General features: G+C 41.7%; 1 long non-coding RNA gene across 1 annotated transcript; it reads left to right on the plus strand.

Moving 5' to 3' along the window:
- Window positions 1-315: 315 nt before the first annotated feature.
- LOC123741614 (uncharacterized) lies at window positions 316-14,388 on the plus strand. Its single transcript, XR_006769077.1, has 3 exons — window positions 316-719; window positions 1,430-2,088; window positions 12,971-14,388. It is a non-coding gene; the product is annotated as an uncharacterized lncRNA (long non-coding RNA).
- Window positions 14,389-21,007: the final 6,619 nt, after the last annotated feature.

The raw sequence follows: 21,007 nt of genomic DNA on the forward strand, positions 1-21,007 counted from the left end.
ATCCTACTCAGAATCAAATGCACTCTCTGATCAGTGTGATGTCTTACACTTTTGAGCTGTCAGCAGGAAGAACTTAGCTACCACAACTGGTGGATTTTCCAAACATGAATATTAATGTGGAAAACAACTATTAACCAAAGGTTTCCCTCATTAGCATAAGATCTTAGGAGAGTGTTTTAGTGGAATGAGAGTGTTAAAACAATGCCTTGTTACCCCCAAAAATGTTTTATGATATTCTAATGAATTCCTTAGGAATAAATATGTATTGAAGCACTGTAAGGCAGACATACTGCTCGTTATTGTGTTTGATAGTTATGCCAAGAACGTGTGTGGAGAGACATTACTGGAGCCTTTCTCTGCAAGACACGAGCCACAACAACTAATACACAAGAGTGAACACTCATGCGCATACGCGCGCACACACACACACACACAAACACACACACACTCTTCTTCACCAATCACACACACCCTCGCCTGCCTCCACACACACAAACCAATACTCACACACCTGCTAGGAAAGGGAGTACAATGCACACCAGTGCACGGCATTACAAAAACAAAGCTGCACAATAGTTGGCAGGTGTTTGAACGTCAAACTCCGTAAGAGTATTTCACCTGCTGTGTGCTGAGATGAAACAGGCTCTGAATGCAAGCACAGAAGTGGAAACAAGGAACTGAAGGAAGATGGAGAGGAGGAAAAAGAAGCCAACTTTCAGGTGAAACTCTCTCTACCAATCCTCAGATACACATTGATTCTGTCTTTAGAACCGCTGAATAAAGGCATTGTATTGTAACGCGCAGTGAAACTTTCTTCGTTAGATTTGAAATGCGCTGAACATGATACAAGTGATCATTGGATGACATGTTGTCGATAAATCTGGTTGATTATGTAATACAGTATAATGCTGGAGATGTATCTGTATCTAACCAACCACTGTATCTGATTATTGGTATGCTACAGTATGTTGATCATGTCTGCTTTGAGCGAATAAATAGACAACACTCTCTTGTCCGAGCTGTCTCCTGGATGGCGTTCTTGCGTTTGTTTAAAACAATTGCCCTTACATTTTTATTGTTTGACATGTTACTGCGTTGTTAGCAGCTAGTAACATAAGCATTTCCCCCGCTATAACACCTACTAAACTGTGTACGCAACCAATAGACTTTGTTTTGATTTAAGCTACAATTTCATATGAGGCAGTATTTCTCCTTACCGTCATTTAGACGGGGGTAAGTTTAATGTTCTGTTGGGAAAGGGAATACTGGTCAAATCTTTGGAGTATTGACCTCAATCATCACTCATAATGACTAGCAACCTTTGGCGAATATAGAGTAGACAATACCCACAACATGCTTATGATATTAGAATAAGTACAAGGTAAGACTATACATGCCTGTTCTCTTGTACATCGTTTTTTTCTTTTAGCTCTACCTCAGCTCCTTATCCCTTGTCCCGCCTTTCCACAACCAAGTGTCAGCCATTCAGTCCATGGATTCACAACACAAAGGGAACACTCCCCCACTGGAGATTCCTGTGCATTCGCTGGAAAGAAACAGATGGCGAAGAACAGCCTTAGAATGTGGTATAAGCAATGTGTAAGAAAAGCCGAGCACAAGTCACACAGTCCTGCATATTGGATACAATATTTAAAATCAATAGATTTTATTTTGTTTTTGTGTTGTTTCTTTATCTCCCCCTCTCTCTCTTCTCTGGTTATTTCATTATGTCTATATAAGGGATTTATGAATTAGGGTTTACACCAGCCAACAGAGTGCCAGCCAAAGCCAGGAGTTGTAAATCAACTAACTTTGAATGACATCTCACCCAGAAGGGATTCCTGCTGAATCATCACATCCATGTTTGTCCGGCCTAGGAGAGTGGACCGTGTTGGTTGAGTATGCGTATCAATCAATCAACTCCTGACCCATTCTTTGACCTTGAGCTGGCTAGTGTACAACATGAATACACTGTTTGTAAGCAAATCTATTAAAACTTCCTGGGGACTATTTCACACCACATTGACCAATGGGATTGTCTGAGTCAGCCGCTAACAGGAAGTGAAGATACACAACTAAAGGCATTAGGTAAGTATATTCATGTGTGTGTGTGTGTATGTGCGTGTGTGTGTGTGTGTGTGTGTGTGTGTGTGTGTGTGTGTGTGTGTGTGTGTGTGTGTGTGTGTGTGTGTGTGTGTGTGTGTGTGTGTGTGTGTGTGTGTGTGTGTGTGTGTGTGTGCGTGCGTGTGTGTGTGTGTGTGCGTGTGTTTAACAGCCAGAGTGTACAGTAACATACCACAATTAAACACTTTGAATCAGTGCCTATCAGTGACATTTTTACATCAGTGCTTATACAGAAACCCAGCCTAAAATCCCAAACAGCAAGCAATGCAGATGTAGAAGCATGGTGGCTAGGAAAAACTCCCTAGAAATGCAGGAACCTAGGAAGAAACCTAGAGAGAAACAAGGCTCTGACGGGTGGCCAGAGATTATAAGAACAATTGGCCATTACGGCCAGATTGTTCTTCAAATGTTCATAGATGATCAGCAGGATCAAATATTAACCACAATGGTTCTAGAAGGTGCAACAGGGCAGCACCTCAGGAGTAAATGTCAGTTGGCTTTTCATAGCCGAGCAGAGGGTAGAAAACGGCAGGTCCGGGACAAGGTAGCACGTCCGGTGAACAGGCCAGGGTTCCATAGCCACAGGCAGAACAGTTGAAACTAGAGCAGCAGCACGACAAGATAGCACGTCTGGTGAACAGGTCACGGTTCCATAGCCACAGGCAAATAGGGTCAGCGAATCCCAGTGGAGAGGGGAGAAGCCCAGAACGAGACAGCAAGGGTGGTTCATCACTCCAGTGTGCTGCTGTTCACCTTCGCACCCCTGGGCCAGACTACACTCAATCATAGGACCTATTGAATATATGAATCTTCAGTAAAGACTTAAAGGTAGAGACCGAGTCTACGTCTCTCACATGGATAGGCTGACCATTCCATAAAAATTGAGCTCTATAGGATAAAGCCCTGCCTCCAGCTGTTTGCTTAGAAATTCCAGGGACAATAAGGAGGCTTGTGTCTAAACTGTAGCGTACGTGTAGGTATGTACGGCAGGACCAAATCGGAGAGATAGGTAGGAGCAAGTCCATGTAATTGTAGGTTAGCAGCAAAACCTTGGACTGGAGTAATATGATCAAATGTTTTGGTTCTAGTCAAGATCCTAGCATCCGTATTTAGCGCTAACTGTAGTTTCTTTAGTGGTTTATCCGGGTAGCCGAAGAGTAGAGCATTGCAGTAGTCTAATCTAGAAGTGACAAAAGCATGGATTAGCTTTACTGAGTAATTTTTTGACAATAAGTTTCAGATTTTTGCAATGTTACGAAGATGGAAAAAAAGCTGCCCTTGAAATATTCTTGATACTGTATGTTTGTCAAAAGAGAGATCAGGGTCCAGAGTAACGCCGAGTTCCTTCACAGCTTTATTTGAGACGACTATACAACCATCAAGATTAATTGTCACATCCAACAGCAGATCTCTTTGTTTCTTGGAACCTAGAACTAGCATTTCTGTTTTGTCCGAGTTTAAAAGTAAAAAACGTCCTTATGTCTGAAACACAGGCTTCCAGGGTATGCAATTTTGGGGCTTCACCATGTTTCATTGAAATGTACAGCTGTGTGTCGTCCACATAGCAGTGAAAGTAGACATTGTGTTTCAGAATGACATCCCCAAGAGGTAGAATATATAGTGAAAACAATAGTGGTCCTAAAACGGAAACTTGAGGAACACCGAAACTTACAATTGATTTGAGGACAAATCATCCATAGAGACAAATTGATATCTTTCCGACAGATAAGATCTAAACCAGGCAACAACTTGTTTGTGTAGACCAATTAGGGTTTCCAATCTCTAAAAAATAATGTGGTGATCGATGGTGTCAAAGGCGGCAGTAAGGTCAAGAAGCACGAGGACAGATGCAGAGACTTGGTCTGACGTCATCCAAAGGTCTTTTACCACCTTCACGAGTGCAGTCTAAGAACTATGATGGGGTCTAAAATCAGACTGGAGCATTTTGTATAAATTATTTGTCTTCAGGAAGGCAGTTAGTTGCCACGCAAGAGCTTTTTTTTATTGAGAGGAATGGGAGATTCGATATAGGCCGATAGTTTAAGTCTGGGTCAATGTTTGGATTTTTCAGGAGAGGCTTTATTACTGCCACTTTTAGTGATTTTGGTACACATCCAGAGGATAGGGAGAAGTTTATTATGTTCAACATAGGAGGGCCAAGCACAGGAAGTAGCTCTTTCAGTAGTTTAGTTGGAATAGAGTTTAGTAAGCAGCTGGAGGCTTTAGATGCCATTACTATTTTCGTGACTGTTTCGAGAGACCTTGAGTTTTTCCATTGATCTTAGGTCCTGGCAGTTCTGTGCAGACTCATGGACAACTGAGTTTTGGAGAAATACACAGATTCAATGAGGTGTCTGTAATTTGCTTTTGAATAATCATGATATTTTGCAGAGAAAAGTACATGAATTCAATTGAGATGGTTTGGGATGAGTTGGACTGCAGAGTGAAGGAAAAGCAGCCAGCATATGTGGGAAATCTTTCAAGACTGTTGGAAAAGCATTCTAGATGAAGCTGGTTGAGAGAATTCCAAGAGTGTGCAAAGCTGTCATCAAGGCAAAGGGTGGCTACTTTAAAGAATCTCAAATAGAAATATATTTTAATTTGTTTAACACTTTTTTGGTTACGACATGATTCCATATATGTTATTTCATAGTTTTGACATCTTCACTATTATTCTACAATGTAGAACATAGTCAAAATAAAGAAAAACTCTTGAATGAGTAGGTGTGTCCAAACTTTTGACTGGTACTGTATGTTGTAAACTTTCATTCATAGGCTACGGTAGGTTGTAGCAACCTCGTGATGCGTACAGGGGAAATTTGAGTATGATGTAGTAGCCTAAACCTATCAATGTGACAGCTGTGTGAATGGAATATGAATGACACTCATCCAATATGCTGTAATAGAAATAAGGCCATGCTCATCTGACGTGAGAATAGAATAGTCTGATTCTTTTGATAAAAATGTTCTACCGCAATACCTTGCATAGCACGTGCGTACAGAACATGAGAGAGGTTTTGGACACGCAAACCGAAGGGTTTGTTTTTGTTTTACCTGACAGCTGAATTACCGAAAGTAAAACATGCTGAGTAAAGACCTTCCGGACATTAATGTACATCATTTTGTTGTTAATCTGTCTTATTCTGACACAGTACTCATTTGCAAACCCCTGGTTTTGGGAGAGTGAAGTGTCTTTTTTACCTGCTCGAACCATGTTGTAAATAAATATGTGGGTTGGCGTTGCCAAACTGCTAGAATAAGATGGATGGGAGCAAACCAATAACCATTGATTTAAGAATTGTCAGAAAACATTGTAACAGTCAAGGGGAATTTAAATACTTAATAGACAATAGCCTAGTAAAATGCTCCAATTTAACACTATCAGCACAGGCCAACTGAACCAACAAAAAACGAGAGGACACTGTATCTGTCATTTGACAAGAAGGCCTAGTATGACCAATGACTGTAAATGAGTACGATTCCCCTTGCAATAGGATATTATGTACCAGAGACCTACATAACCTCAAAAAAAATTGAGTTTATATAATGGCGTTACAATTTAATCTAATATTAATGAATACATCATTGTATTAAACCAACCCACTGCTTGCTGGTGGGTGTGGGCATGCATCATATAAATTGACAATACCTACACCTCTGCCTAGGTGACATGTCAACTTTTTTTTATTGGAGACGTTGGCATGGAGAGTGTAGGCCGGAGTAAGTGACGATCTACATTAGCATTTCTATTAATGGTTGTTATGACGACAGTTATGTGACCTTGGCGCGCGTCAGGTTGCGCATAAGACATGGTCTAAATTACTCCTGTCTGCTAACGAAAATACCTCACTAAATGTCATAATAACGGCCGTCCACGGGGCAATTAAACCGACCATTCATCTGGCGCTGTGCTGAAGATGTCTCTTTTTAATATCCTGCCTTTGTGAGAGCGCTAAACGTGCGCCTTTGTGTGTGCTCACGGATTCATAAAAAAACGTCTAGGATGGCCATCAGTGTTCGTTAGAAATGAGATTAATGTGTCCGCTTACACAAAGGGCTATACACTTTATGGCTGGTCCTGAACCCTTCCAGGCCAGCCTCCAGAACAGGACTATCAAGTCAAGTGCAGGGAGAGGATATTGCCAGAATGGGCAACAAAAATTGCCATTTAAATGATGACAAGAAGACCTGTGTCTCGCAGACATCCGTGTCAGTGTCAACGTCTGGGATTTTAACGTGTGGCTCTCCTATCAAGGCTGTAAATCTAATGGAATGCTCTATTTCAGGTGTATTGTGCTGTTGTAATTGTGTCTGCTCACGTGATTGTAGCAGTCTGAACATGTTTTGACACTGTACAGACCAAGTAAACAATTTCTGGTTAACTTTGCATTCCTAGACCATTCGTAGGGATGTTTTGAGGTGGTCAAAGTGGCTTTCTAAAAGTCTTTAGATTGACAGAGATTATAGAAATATATAAAGTCCATTACTTAAAGGAAAATGCTGACAATTAAAACATTTTGGGGCTGTGTCAACAATGGACTAATGCAACAAATATCAAAAGATAACTTTTGGGTGGAGTTTTCCTTTAAAGTCCCAGTGTAGTCAAATCGTGATTTCCCCGTTAAAACACAGGATTTACACACTATAAGTTTGGAACAATACTGTGAAATTGTGATAATGCCCTGTTTGAAAAGTCTGGCTAAAATTTCAGCCTGTTTTGGTGGGATGGAGTTTCTGCCTGCCACGTGACATAACCGGGCGGTAAATGAGTTTATAGACCAATAAGAAAGAGAGCTTTAAACTTATCTTCCAATAAAGCTCATGTTCAGCTTTCATCTCGCCACTCAGACCACTCCCAGACAGTCCTAGCAAAATCCGTGCTTGAGAAATTGCTCTTGGCTTAGAAGCAATTTTTGTTTCTTTTTGACACTTTTAATTGAAAACAGTCACAATAAGGTACTTTATTGTTACCCAGAAATGACTTGATTTTGACATCAACAGCGACATTGGACATTTAACATTGTATTAATGTTCACTGTTTGCTAGGAAGTTCTACAGTGATCCTGTCAATTATTCTTGCCGTCTCCCTCTTAAATGTGATTCACTATGTTGATTATCTTTCACTATATCTTGTTAAATCTATTGCAGAACTTTTAACACAACTTGGCCCATTGGGATCGGTGGCCCTATATCATTAGTGAGCAGTGCCAAAGAACCAGTGACATGTAAATAGATGGCCCAGCAAATTTAGCTCCTGGGTAAGTTCACTTTGACTGCTCTGTTAATTAATCAGCAAGTTGCAGATCATTCCAGGCCTTGCCAACATGAGACTGGACCTCCGGCCCACCACACCCTCTCCTCCTCCCCCTCCTCCTCCCTCTTCCATCACTCCCACTCTTCCACCCACTTTCTCTCTCTCTCTCTCTCTCTCTCTCTCTTTCCACTCAACAGTAAGCTAAATCCCACATCGTCCATCTTCTGCGGCCCCTTTTCCCTAAGTTTAATGATTCATGTGAACACAGGTGACAGCCCTCCTCCTCCTCCCAGTAAACTGTGTTTAAGTACCCTCTGGCCCAGCTTGTGAGATCAGGAACGTGTGGTGCTCTGAACCATCACCATCCCCTCAGCCCTCCTCCTCTTGCCAGATAAGGTTCCCTTGGCTGGTACAGTTATCCAATCACATTTCTTGCAGTTGAAAAAGCACGTTTGGATTTCTGTTTACGATGATAGAGGTACTGTATTTTACCGTATGAACCTGAATAGAACAGACTGAATATTGATTCATGCATGCTGTCTGTCTCCAGGCGTGGAGGATGCTATGTTGCTTTAGCCTGTAAACTGCTTTCAATTCAATAGGGCCTTTGGTCTTGGACCGTATCCTTTAGTTGTGCGAATTTGTTACATTTCATTTAAGATTCATTTAATTTCCCCATGCTAGTTAAATACAGCAATATTCAGGGATTAACCCAAGCAGAACAGTCGGCAATCTCTGTAACCTGTATTACTGCATCTAATGATGTTTCTTCAAAAGTAAATTAATATTGCTGAATGCCCCTAGTGCAGTGCAGTAGGCTACTGTTGCTTTATCTCACCCACGGCGGATCAATATGTGGAAATTCCTCTATCGATTTCCAGGTGAAGACAAAGGGCAATAAGACAGTGAATTGCCAGCTCATGTTTAACTATGGAGCCCCGGGGGGGAAATATGTTACTGTTATGAAAGACTAGAATCTCTAAGGGAGTGGCTGGAGTCTCTCCTACTGTACTCTGGGCTTCTTGAGACCTTAGTCAAGTTTGTGTGGAGGATGTTATTCAAAATGGCTTATGAAAAGTAAAAACACATCCTGGGAAATAAGAGTTCTCTTTGTTGGATGATGTTACTGCGACCAGAATCATCATGCCAATTGAAACTAAGGGAGGTCATGTCCCTTCATTTTAATTTTGTATATAAAAATATATTTTATTTAACTAGGCAAGTCAGTTAAGAACAAATTCTTATTTTACAATGACGGCCAAACCCTCCCCTAACCCGGACAACGCTGGGACAACTGTGCGCCACCCTATGGGACTCCTGATCACGGCCGGTTGTGATACAGACCGGGATCAATCCAGGGTCTGGAGTGACGCCTTTAGCACTGAGATGCAGTGCCTTAGACCGCTGCGCCACTCGGGATATAAGTTACTGTGATTCAAAAAATATATATCTATTCCATATTTTTCAATGCGTCTTACTGTGCTACGGCTTGCATCACTTCCTCATTTCTGCAGTGTATGATTGTGTGTTTACTGTCTCTGTGGAAAGCAGGCATGTATTGATAAGTGATGTGGGTGCTGGGTGTGATTAGTGGTGAGGGATAAAGTCAGCCTCCACTGCTCCTCAGGGGAGGGATGGAGAGGAGAGGAGTCACACTATAATTTTCTATACACTATAAAGGAATTGCGTTAAAGACATTTCCCCACATTATTTGTTCCATAATGTATTCTTATTCTGTAACAGAATAGAAGGCTGTTATCAATATCATAACATTAATTAAGTCCATTAAGTCCTTTTTTATAACATTTCAAGGGCCTCATTTATCAATCATGTGTAGGCACAAATCTGTGTATAAAACATGCGTGGGATCCAGTGACGGTCGGTGACGTTTAACATGAGGGAGGACAATTATTTTGTTTAGGAGCATGGCCTTACTTATATTACAGCGTATTGGATCACTGTCATTCATATTCCATTCACCCAGCTCAATGTAACATCGATACGATCAGGCTACTACATAATACTCTGATTTTCCCTATACACACCATGAGGTTGCTACAATCTAGCCTATGAATGAAAGTTTACAATGTAGGTGCACAGGTCGAGAAAGTAATTTTATGAATCATGGTGACAGACAGTGACACATTTAACACCGCCTTGCACACTCTTGCCTGCATCTAGCTGATCTGGGGTGTGTGTAATCATTTGTCCAACAGTTGCAAACCAGTGTTTCTTCTTGACAAATTAAGGTATGTTTATCCCCGTGTCATTTCATTTGCTTCCGTTTAAGAAACGTTTTTCAACAGAATTGGCGTTCCATTTGCTTCCGTTTAAGAAACGTTTTTCAACAGAATTGGCAGAATGAATACACCCCTGATCACACGCAAACACAGTTCACTTTCATAGCTGCCACATACAAACAGCATGATAATTTTGCTCATTGTAAAATTCCTTCTCGCATCTGCGTGGTCTCCTTCTCTCACCTTTTCCCTTCGCTTGTGGACTTCAGTGCACAACACATCAGCTGTCTGTGACCAGGCAAAAAATACTTTCCAAGCCGAACCTTCACATCATGACCACTAACTGCTACACACAGCTTACCTACATCATCGTAGCTACTAGAACTAATGTTTTAATAAACCCGCTACCATCATGCAGAAAAGTGTACAGTCAGCAAGCAGTTAAGCAGTTACACCGGTGGGCCCCAGTGGCAAAACATTAATAAAACCAACAGCTTACCTTCCCGTGTTGGATAGCCATAGCCAGCTAGCAAATAGCATCCCTCTCTGTTTAAGCCGGGTGTGAGAAGGCTAAATTAGCTAGCTGCATTCACTAGCTAAGTGAAAGTGAACAAAAAATACAATGAAATATAGCTAGCTCTTTCTCTCTCTCGTGCTTCTCCTTCATTTAAAAAATATATTAATTTGTTAAAAACTGTTCAACAATTGTCTTTCTCTCTCTTTGAGTCAACTACTCACCATATTGTATGCACTGCAGTGCTAGCAAGATGTAGCTTATGGTTTCAGTACTAGATTAATTCTCTGATCCTTTGATTGGGTGGACAACATGTCAGTTCATGCTGCAAGAGTTCTGGTAGGTTGGAGGACGTCCTCTGGAAATTGTCATAATTACTGTGTAAGTGTATGGAACGGGGTTAGAACCATGAGCCTCCTAGGTTTTGTATTGAAGTCAGTGTACTCAGAGGAGGACGGAAGCTAGCTGTCCTCTGGCTACACCATGGTGCTATGCTACAGAGTGCTGTTGAGGCTACTATAGACCTTCATTGCAAAATAGTTTTAATACATTATTTGGTGACGTGAATATATTTAGTACAGTTTTATCTGAAAAGGATAACTTTTTTAATGTTTAACTATTTTTATTTTTATGAAATTCGATGAGAAGGATGGTCCTCCCCTTTCTCCTCTGTGGCGCCTCCAATGTTGGGATCATTTCCATGCAGTGTGAAATTTATCTATATGAATGTTTGCTTGAGAGTGTGCATAAATTTACTTACAGCCGTGACCATACGTATGCACAGTACCAAGTGGTGGAATAAGGGAACTGCTTGTCAAGCGTAGAATGGGGAAAACATAGTAAATGTTAAAAATGTGTGAAATTGTGAGAGTAATGATTAAATACTTTTTTCGATTTCGTTGTATTTCCATTGTGAAGTCATTTAACAAATCTTGACAGGCTATATTATATAATTTAACCACATCAGTGCATTTTTTATAATAATAATCCATATAAAGTACAGTCATTTGTTAAATTAGAGGCATATCATCAACAAAACGAACAGTATCATATACAATTTCCATACCTCGTCACACAATAGGATGAAGTAAAGTTACGTAGCAACTCACTGCCTTCCTGAAGACAAATAATGCATCCGAAAATGCTTCAGTCTTGTTTTAGACCCCATCATAGTACTTAGACTACACTCGTGAAGGTGGTAAATTACCTTTTAATGGCGTCAGACCAAGGCTCTGCATCTGTCTTTGTGCTTCTAGACCTTAGTGCCACTTTTGACACCAGATTATTTTGGAGAGATTGGACACCCTATTTGGTCTACTCGGACAAGTTCTTGCCTGGTTTAGATCTTATCTGTCGGAAAGATATCAATTCGTCTCTGTGGATTATTTGTCCTTCTGACAAATCAATTGAACCTTTTTTTACAACCACTAATGTTTCCACTATATATTCTACCTCTTGGTGATGTCATTCTGAAACACAATGTGAACTTTCACTGCTATGCGGACGACACATAACTGTACGTCTCGATAAAACATGGTGAAGCCCCAAAATTGGATTGCGGAAAATATTTTACTTTTAAACTCAGATAAAACAGAGATGCTAGTTCTAAATCCCAAGAAACAAAGAGATCTGCTGTTGGATCGGACAATTGATCTTGATGGTTGTACAGTCGTCTCAAATAAAGCTGTGAAGGACCTTGTCGTTCCTCTGGACCCTGATCTCTCTTTTAACAAACAAGAATATTTCAAGGGCAGCTATTTTCCATCTTCGTAACACTGCAAAAATCTTTTTGTCCAAAAATGATGCAGAATAGCTAATCCATGCTTTTGTCACTTTTAGATTAGACTACTGCAATGCCCTACTCCCCGGCTACCAGGATAAACCACTAAATAAACGTCAGTTAGTACTAAACACGACTGCTAGGATCTTGACTAAAACCAAAACATGTAATAATATTACTCCAGTGCTAGCCTCTCTATACTGACTTCCTGTTAAGGCAAGGTCTGATTTCAAGGTTTTACTGCTAACCTACAAAGCATTACATGGGCTTGCTCCTACCTATCTCTCCGATTTGGTCCTGCCGTACATACCTACATGTACGCTACGGTTACAAGACGCAGGCCTCCTTATTATTGTCCCGAGAATTTCTACAGCTGGAGGCAAGGCTTTCTCCTATAGAGCTCAATTTTTATAAAATGGTCTGCCTATCCATTTGAGAGACGCAAACTCGATCTCGACCTTTAAATCTTCACTCATCTCCTCAGTAGGTCCTATGATTGAGTCTAGTCTGGCCCAGGGGTGCGAAGGTGAACGGCAAGGCACTGGAGCAACGAACCGCCCTTGCTGTCTCTGCCTGGCCAGCTCCCCTCTCTCCACTGGGATTCTCTCCCTCTGACCCTATTACAGGGGCTGAGTCACTGGCTTACTTGTGCTCTTCCATGCCGTCCCTAAGAGGGCTGCGTCACTTGCGTGGGTTGAGTCACTGACATGATCTTCCTGTCCGGTTTTGCGCCCCCTCTGGCTTATGCAGTGAAGGACTAAGCCTTGTCTCAGGGTAATACATTGGCGGTCTGATAATGTCCCACTAGTGGCAAAGTGGGAGGGGTTATAATCTGCCTGGTTGGCCCTGTCCGGGGTTATTGTCAGACAGGGTCACAGTGTCCCATGACCCTTCCCTGTTTCAGCCTCCAGTATCTATGCTGCAATAGTCTATGTGCCGGGGGGCTACGGTCAGTCTGTTATATCTGGTGTAATTCTCCTGTCTTATCTGGTGTCCTGTGTGGATTTAAGTATGCTCCCACTAATTATCTCTCTCTCCCTCTCTTCCTCACCTCCCAGAGACCAGAGCCCTAGGACCATGCCTCAGGACGACCTCGCCTGATGACTCCTGGCTGTCCACAGTCCACCTTGTAGGGCAGCTGCTCCAATTTGAACTGTTCTGCCTGCGGCTATGGAACCCTGACCTGTTCACCAGACCTGCTGTGTTCGACTCTCCCTCTCTCTCTCTCCCTCTCTCAACCTCTGAATGCTTGTCTATGAAAAGCCAACTGACATTTACTCCTGAGGTACTGACCTGTTGTACCCCCTACAACCACTGTGATTATTATTTCACCCTGATGGTCATCTATGAACATCTTGAAGAACAATCTGGCCTTAATGGCCATGTACTCTTTTAATCTCTACCCGACACAGCCAGAAGATGACTGGCCACCCCTCAGAGCCTGATTCCTCTCTAGGTTTCGTCCTAGGCTCCTGCCTTTCTAGGGATTTTTTCCTAGCCACCGTGCTTCTACATCTGCATTGCTTGCTTTTTGGGGTTTTAGGCTGGGTTTCTGTATAAGCACTTTGTGAAATCTGCTGACGTGAAAAGTGCTTTGTGAATACATTTGATTTGATTTGAAGAGGGGTTTCTTTGCGAACGGAACGGCACCCACATCGCCATAAAAGCACCATCCCAAAACAATGTGAACAGAAAAGGCTTTCACTCTTAATGTGCAGGTGATGCACAAAAGAAGCTGCTGAATGTGGTGGCAAGGTGGCCAGTTGGAACGCATGGCTCGTTCATTCTGCAGAACAACATTGTTGCCCTATACGCCTACAGGCGGGAGCTGTTGAGGATAGATAGCTTATTGTTGAGTGTTGCCTACTCATTTGGAGTATATTTGCCATTGCTAAAGAAACTTGAATTGTCCCAATGGTCGTGAACTTCAGGAAACAGCAGAGGGAGCACCCCCCTATCCCCATCGACGGAACAGTAGTGGAGAAGGTGGAAAGTTTAAGTTTTAAGTGCCTCGACGGACACATCACGGACAAACTGAAATGGTCCACCCACACAGACAGTGTGGTGAAGAAGGCGCAACAGCGCCTCTTCAACTTCAGGAGGCTGAAGAAATTCCGCTTGTCATAAAAAACACTCACAAACTTTTACAGATGCACAATCGAGAGCATCCTGTCGGGCTGTATCACCGCCTGGTACGGCAACTGCTCCGCCCACAACCATACGGCTCTCCAGAGGTTGCCCCCCACCGGGGGCAAACTACCTGCCCTCCAGGACACCTACACCACCTGATGTCACAGGAAGGCCAAAAAGATCATCAAGGACAACAACCACCCAAGCCACTGCCTGTTCACCCCGCTATCATCCAGAAGGCGAGGTCAGTACAGGTGCATCAAAGCTGGGACCGAGAGACTGAAAAACAGCTTCTATCTCAAGGCCATTAGACTGTTAAACAGCCATCACTAACATTGAGTGGCTGCTGCCAACATACTGACTCAATCTCTAGCCACTTTAATAATTAAAAATTAGATGTAATAAATCTATCACTAGTCACTTTAAACAATGCCACTTTATATAATGTTTACATACCCTACACTACGCATCTCATATGTATATACTGTATTCTATACCATCTACTGCAGCTTGCCTATGCTGTTCGGCTATTGCTCATCCATATATATTTTTATGTACATGTTCTTAGTCATTCCTTTACACTTGTGTGTATAAGGTAGTTGTTGTGAAGTTGTTAGATTACTTGTTAGATATTACTGTCACGCTCTGACCTATGAGAGCTGTTTTTTCTCTGTGTAGTTAGGTCAGGGTGTGATATGGGTGGGCAGTCTATGTTTGTTGTTTCTATGTTTAGTTCTTGTTTTTCTATTTCTATGTTGAGTTTTGGGATGATCTCCAATTAGAGGAAGCTGGTTCGTGTTGTCTCTAATTGGAGATCATATTTAAATTGGGGTTTTTCTATGGTGTTTTGTGGGTAGTTGTTTTCCGTTTTGTGGTTGTTGCCTGACGGAACTGTTTTCTGTCGTTTTTGTTCCTTTGTAAAGTATTAAATTTTTTCATAAAATAATAATCATGAGCACTCAACACGCTGCGCCTTGGTCCCCTCTATACGACTGCCGTTACAATTACTGCATGGTCGGAACTAGAAGCACAAGCATTTCGCTACATTCTCATTAAAATCTGCTAACCATGTGTATGTGACAAATAAAATTAGATTTGATTAGATTTTTTGTAGCTATGATTTTAATTTTACTGGTCCAGCCACAACTGAGCGAGCTAAATAAAACGTGTTGGTTGTACTCAATCTCTGACACCAGCACCTCTAATTCAGTCTCAGAAAAAGGCCATTGTATTTCATCGTACGACGTTGTACATTCCCCACAGTCTTTACAGGGGTGATTTTGACCATGTATGGTCAACTATGGGTGTATCGAAATGCAAATAGCCAAAGTCAAGCATGAGTACTGAGGCTGAGAACAATTGGTATTTATCAATGGTTATCGCCTACCGGTGTGCGTATGATGCTAGTAGGATTGTTTGATAAATCACACTTTTTCTATGCGTGCGACCATTCTAAATTCTGTTCAAAGTAGTATTTTAGAATAGTTTCTACGCATTATTGATAAATGAGGCCCCTGCAGTTTTTAGGTTGTGGTCTAAGTATAGACGTGAATAGTAATTGAATTTTAGGCAAAGTCTGATGAAGAATAATACAAATATCCTCCTCATCTCAAAATAATACCACTGTTCCCACACAACAAGCACTGTCCCCTAGGCTCAATACAGAGCGTACTCTCTCCACTTCCCTTACATACAGTATCTTGATAGTGGTTTTAATAATAGATTGACCTTGCATGATAGTAAAATCTGTTTCTCACTGAAGTATAAATTGTTGCTTCAGGTTTGGCTGACCTGTTCATTCTCCCTCTGAAATCTTGAATAGAAGAACACAATTGTAGAAAGCATTTTGTTGTTGTTCGTGCCATTAGTTATTACTAATACACTTGATATTAGCATACCACAATTTATACTCTTAAAAACGTGCTAAGAACTATAGGGCTTTCAACCATGTTCTTTGGAATGCAGGTCTCTCTCTATATATATGTGACCGACTGGCTCGATTCAGTCTCAATGGAAGAGTTAGGAGGTGTAACGTAAATCCTATGTCACTGTAGTTTTCCAAGGGATTCAAAACAAAAACTACATTTCTAAATTCTCTCACTTCCTCATTCAATTTTTCTCAGTTTTTTTGCCTGCCATATGAGTTCTGTTATACTCACAGACACCATTCAAACAGTTTTAGAAATTTCAGAGTGTTTTCTATTCAAATCTACTAATAATATGCATATTCTGTTTTCTGGGCCAGAGTAATAACCTGTTTAACCTGTTGGGGATAGGGGGCAGTATTTGCACGGCCGGATAAAAAACTTACCCGATTTAATCTGGTTACTACTCCTGCCCAGTAACTAGAATATGCATATAATTATTGGCTTTGGATAGAAAACACCCTAAAGTTTCTAAAACTGTTTGAATGGTGTCTGTGAGTATAACAGAACTCATATGGCAGGCAAAAACCTGAGAAGATTCCTTACAGGAAGTGGCCTGTCTGACCATTCCTTGAGCTTTTTGACTCTGTTTATTGAAGACTGAGGATCTTTGCTGTAACGTGACACTTCCTACGGCTCCCACAGGCTCTCAGAAGGCGGGAAAAAGCTGAATGATGTAATTCCAGCCCCAGGCTGAAACACATTAGCGCTTTTGGCAAGTGGTCTATCAGAAGACAATGGGCTGAGGCGCATGCACGAGTCGACCCCATGTTTTTATTTTCTATCGTCTTTGAACCTAAACACAGATTCCCGGTCGGAATATTATCGCTTTTTTACGAGAAAAATGGCATAAAAATTGATTTTAAACAGCGGTTGACATGCTTCGAAGTACGGTAATGGAATATTTAGATTTTTTTTGTCACGAAATGCGTCGTGCGTTTAACCCTTATTTACCCTTTCGGATAGTGTCTTGAACGCACGAACAAAACGCCGCTATTTGGATATAACGATGGATTATTTGGGACCAAACCAACATTTGTTATTGAAGTAGAAGTCCTGGGAGTGCATTCTGACGAAGAAAACCAAAGGTCATAACATTTTTCTTATAGTAAATCTGACTTTGGTGAGTGCTAAACTTGCTGGGTGTCTAAATAGCTAGCCCTGTGATGCCGGGCTATCTACTTAGAATATTGCAAAATGTGCTTTCACCGAAAAGCTATTTTAAAATCGGACATATCGAGTGCATAGAGGAGTTCTGTATCTATAATTCTTAAAATAATTGTTATGCTTTTTGTGAACGTTTATCGTGAGTAATTTAGTAAATGTTTAGTAAATTCACCGGAAGTTTGCGGGGGGTATGCTAGTTCTGAACGTCACATGCTAATGTAAAAAGCTGGTTTTTGATATAAATATGAACTTGATTGAATAAAACATGCATGTATTGTATAACATAATGTCCTAGGGTTGTCATCTGATGAAGATCATCAAAGGTTAGTGCTGCATTTAGCTGTGGTTTGGGTTTATGTGACATTATATGCTAGCTTGAAAAATGGGTGTCTGATTATTTCTGGCTGGGTACTCTGCTGACATAATCTAATGTTTTGCTTTCGTTGTAAAGCCTGTTTGAAATCGGACAGTGTGGTTAGATTAACGAGAGTCTTGTCTTTAAAATGGTGTAAAATAGTCATATGTTTGAGAAATTGAAGTAATAGCATTTCTAAGGTATTTGAATAACGCGCCACAGGATTCCACTGGCTGTTACGTAGGTGGGACGATTTCATCCCGCCGACCCTAGAGAGGTTAATTTGGGTACGTTTTTCATCCGGCCGTGAAAATACTGCCCCCTAGCCCCTAGAGGTTAAAAACATGCTAAGAACTATAGGGCTTTCAACCATGTTCATTGGAATGCAGGTCTCTCTCTATATATAATATGTGACTGACTGGCTCGATTCGGTCTTATGTAGCAACATTTAAAATGGTGTATTTTACATTGAATAAAAGTAGAGACTCAGAGCTAGAAAATGGTATATCATACACTACAGTTGTGGAACAATGGGAAAGTAATTTTGCTCTGAAAGATAAACTTGTAACTTTTAAGAAAATGGCCCATTCATGTTTTGGTACCTACTGGAGAGCTCTTCTTTGTCTACACCCATTCAGAATCGTTCACACCCTCTAAAGCTTTAGCCCCACCCATCTTTTAAGGGCTTTACATGTGAGGCCATGTACTAAACAGCCAAAGATTTCAAGACAAAGCCTAGTTTATACTACGGGTGTGTTTGTAAATTTCATCTGGAGTGCCAGAGTAGGCTCAGAGTGCGCTCACAGAGCATTCAGAGCGCACACTAGACGCTCTGGCCTAGGTGTAGGGTTGATCCGAGCGTTCTGACCTAACATTAGCAGTCAAGTACCCAAGCTAACTACTGTTTGGCTAGCTTGCTAGCTACTTCCAGACACAAATGAGAGCACAGCTCACTCTGACCCTTTTACTCGCCATTTCAGATGTGGTTAGGCTGTTTTTATGTTATCCAGAGCGTTAGTGAATGCAACTGTGCTGCGGGTAACAATTTAATTACACTTTTTTGCCAACGTTTACTGACACTGGCCAAATTCAACAGATGTTGTACATTCGTAAATTCATCAGTTGTTCTGCGCTCTGGGAAACTCAGATGAGTGTGCTCTGAAATCGGAGTAGATAGCCAGAGCGAATTTACCAGCTACGTCTATCGACAGTTGTCATAGTGACATCATGAACATTCTATTGAAATGGTTACTTGCATAGTGGAGTCTTTTGTTTAGACATGTAGATAGCTAGTTAAACAATGAACCATAATCCCAACACATGATGCTACTAGCCTGCATGAATCTGCAGGTCAGCTAATCAACCAGGTTCAATGTTAGCTAGTTAACATTAGGCTATAACTCGCAATGCAAATGGCTCTGAGATACGAATAATATAACTACACAGATCATACACATAATGTTAGCTAGCAAGCCAGCCAGCTAATGTTAGCTAGCTAACAGTACACTTTAACTTGAAATGAAAACGACTTTGACAATAGTAACGTTAGTATAACGTTACTATTGTCAAAGTATAAGATAGTAACGTTAGTATAAACCCCCTCGCACGGTCCCTGCAGCCGGACATCTTTCTCATGGCTTCTGGAGGGAAACGCTGTAGGAATGCTCAACCGGTGTCGCTTATTCAGCCGACAGAAACTTTCAACCGGTTCTCCCCATTAAGCGAGTCGGAGGCCGAGACTTCTCTGGTCTCTACTCCTCCCGTTGTGGGGTCTGAGACGCCGAAGGCTCCCACCATTAGCTCTGACAAATTGAAAACCCTAGTCATTGGCGACTCCATTACCCGCAGTATTAGACTTAAAACTAATCATCCAGCGATCATACACTGTTTACCAGGGGGCAGGGCTACCGACGTTAAGGCTAATCTAAAGACGGTGCTGGCTAAAGCTAAAACTGGCGAGTGTAGAGAGTATAGAGATATTGTTATCCTCGTCGGCACCAACGATGTTAGGATGAAATAGTCAGAGGTCACCAAGCGCAACATAGCTTCAGCGTGTAAATCAGCTAGAAAGATGTGTCGGCATCGATTAATTGTCTCTGGCCCCCTCCCAGTTAGGGGGAGTGATGAGCTCTACAGCAGAGTCTCACAACTCAATCGCTGGTTGAAAACTGTGTTCTGCCCCTCCCAAAAGATAGAATTTGTAGATAATTGGCCCTCTTTCTGGGACTCACCCACAAACAGGACCAAGCCTGGCCTGTTGAGGAGTGACGGACTCCATCCTAGCTGGAGGGGTGCTCTCATCTTATCTACGAACATAGACAGGGCTCTAACTCCTCTAGCTCCACAATGAAATAGGGTGCAGGCCAGGCAGCAGGCTGTTAGCCAGCCTGCCAGCTTAGTGGAGTCTGCCACTAGCACAGTCAGCGTAGTCAGCTCAGCTTTCCCCATTGAGACCGTGTCTGTGCCTCGATCTAGGTTGGGCAAAATTAATAATGGCGGTGTTCGCCTTAGCAATCTCACTAGTATAAAGACCTCCTCCATTCCTGCCATTATTGAAAGAGATTGTGATACCTCACATCTCAAAATTGGGTTACTTAATGTTAGATCCCTCACTTCCAAGGCAGTTATAGTCAATGAACTAATCACTGATCATAATCTTGATGTGATTGGCCTGACTGAAACATGGCTTAAGCCTGATGAATTTACTGTGTTAAATGAGGCCTCACCCCCTGGTTACACTAGTGACCATACCCCCCGTGCATCCGGCAAAGGTGGAGGTGTTGCTAACATTTACGATAGCAAATTTCAATTTACAAAAAAAAACAATGACGTTTTCGTCTTTTGAGCTTCTAGTCATGAAATCTATGCAGCCTACTCACTCACTTTTTATAGCTACTGTTTACAGGCCTCCTGGGCCATATGCAGTGTTCCTCACTGAGTTCCCTGAATTCCTATCGGATCTTGTAGTCATAGCAGATAATATTCACATTTTTGGTGACTTTAACATTCACATGGAAAAGTCCACAGACCCACTCCAAAAGGCTTTCGGAGCAATCATCGACTCAGTGGGTTTTGTCCAACATGTCTCTGGACCTACTCACTGCCACAGTCATACTCTGGACCTAGTTTTGTCCCATGGAATAAATGTTGTGGATCTTAATGTTTTTCCTCATAATCCTGGATTATCAGACCACCATTTTATTGCGTTTGCAATTGCAACAAATAATCTGCTCAGACCCCAACCAAGGAGCATTAAAAGTCATGCTATAAATTCTAAGACAACCCAAAGATTCCTTGATGCCCTTCCAGACTCCCTCTGCCTACCCAAGGACATCAGAGGACAAAAATCAGTTAACCACCTAACCGAGGAACTCAATTTAACCTTGCGCAATACCCTAGATGCAGTTGCACCCCTAAAAATTAAAAACATCTGTCATAAGAAACTAGCTCCCTGGTATACAGAAAATACACAAGCTCTGAAGCAAGCTTCCGGAAAATTGGAACGGAAATGGCGCCAC

This window comes from Salmo salar, chromosome ssa03 (assembly GCF_905237065.1).
Source record: "Salmo salar chromosome ssa03, Ssal_v3.1, whole genome shotgun sequence".
NCBI lineage: Eukaryota > Metazoa > Chordata > Actinopteri > Salmoniformes > Salmonidae > Salmo > Salmo salar.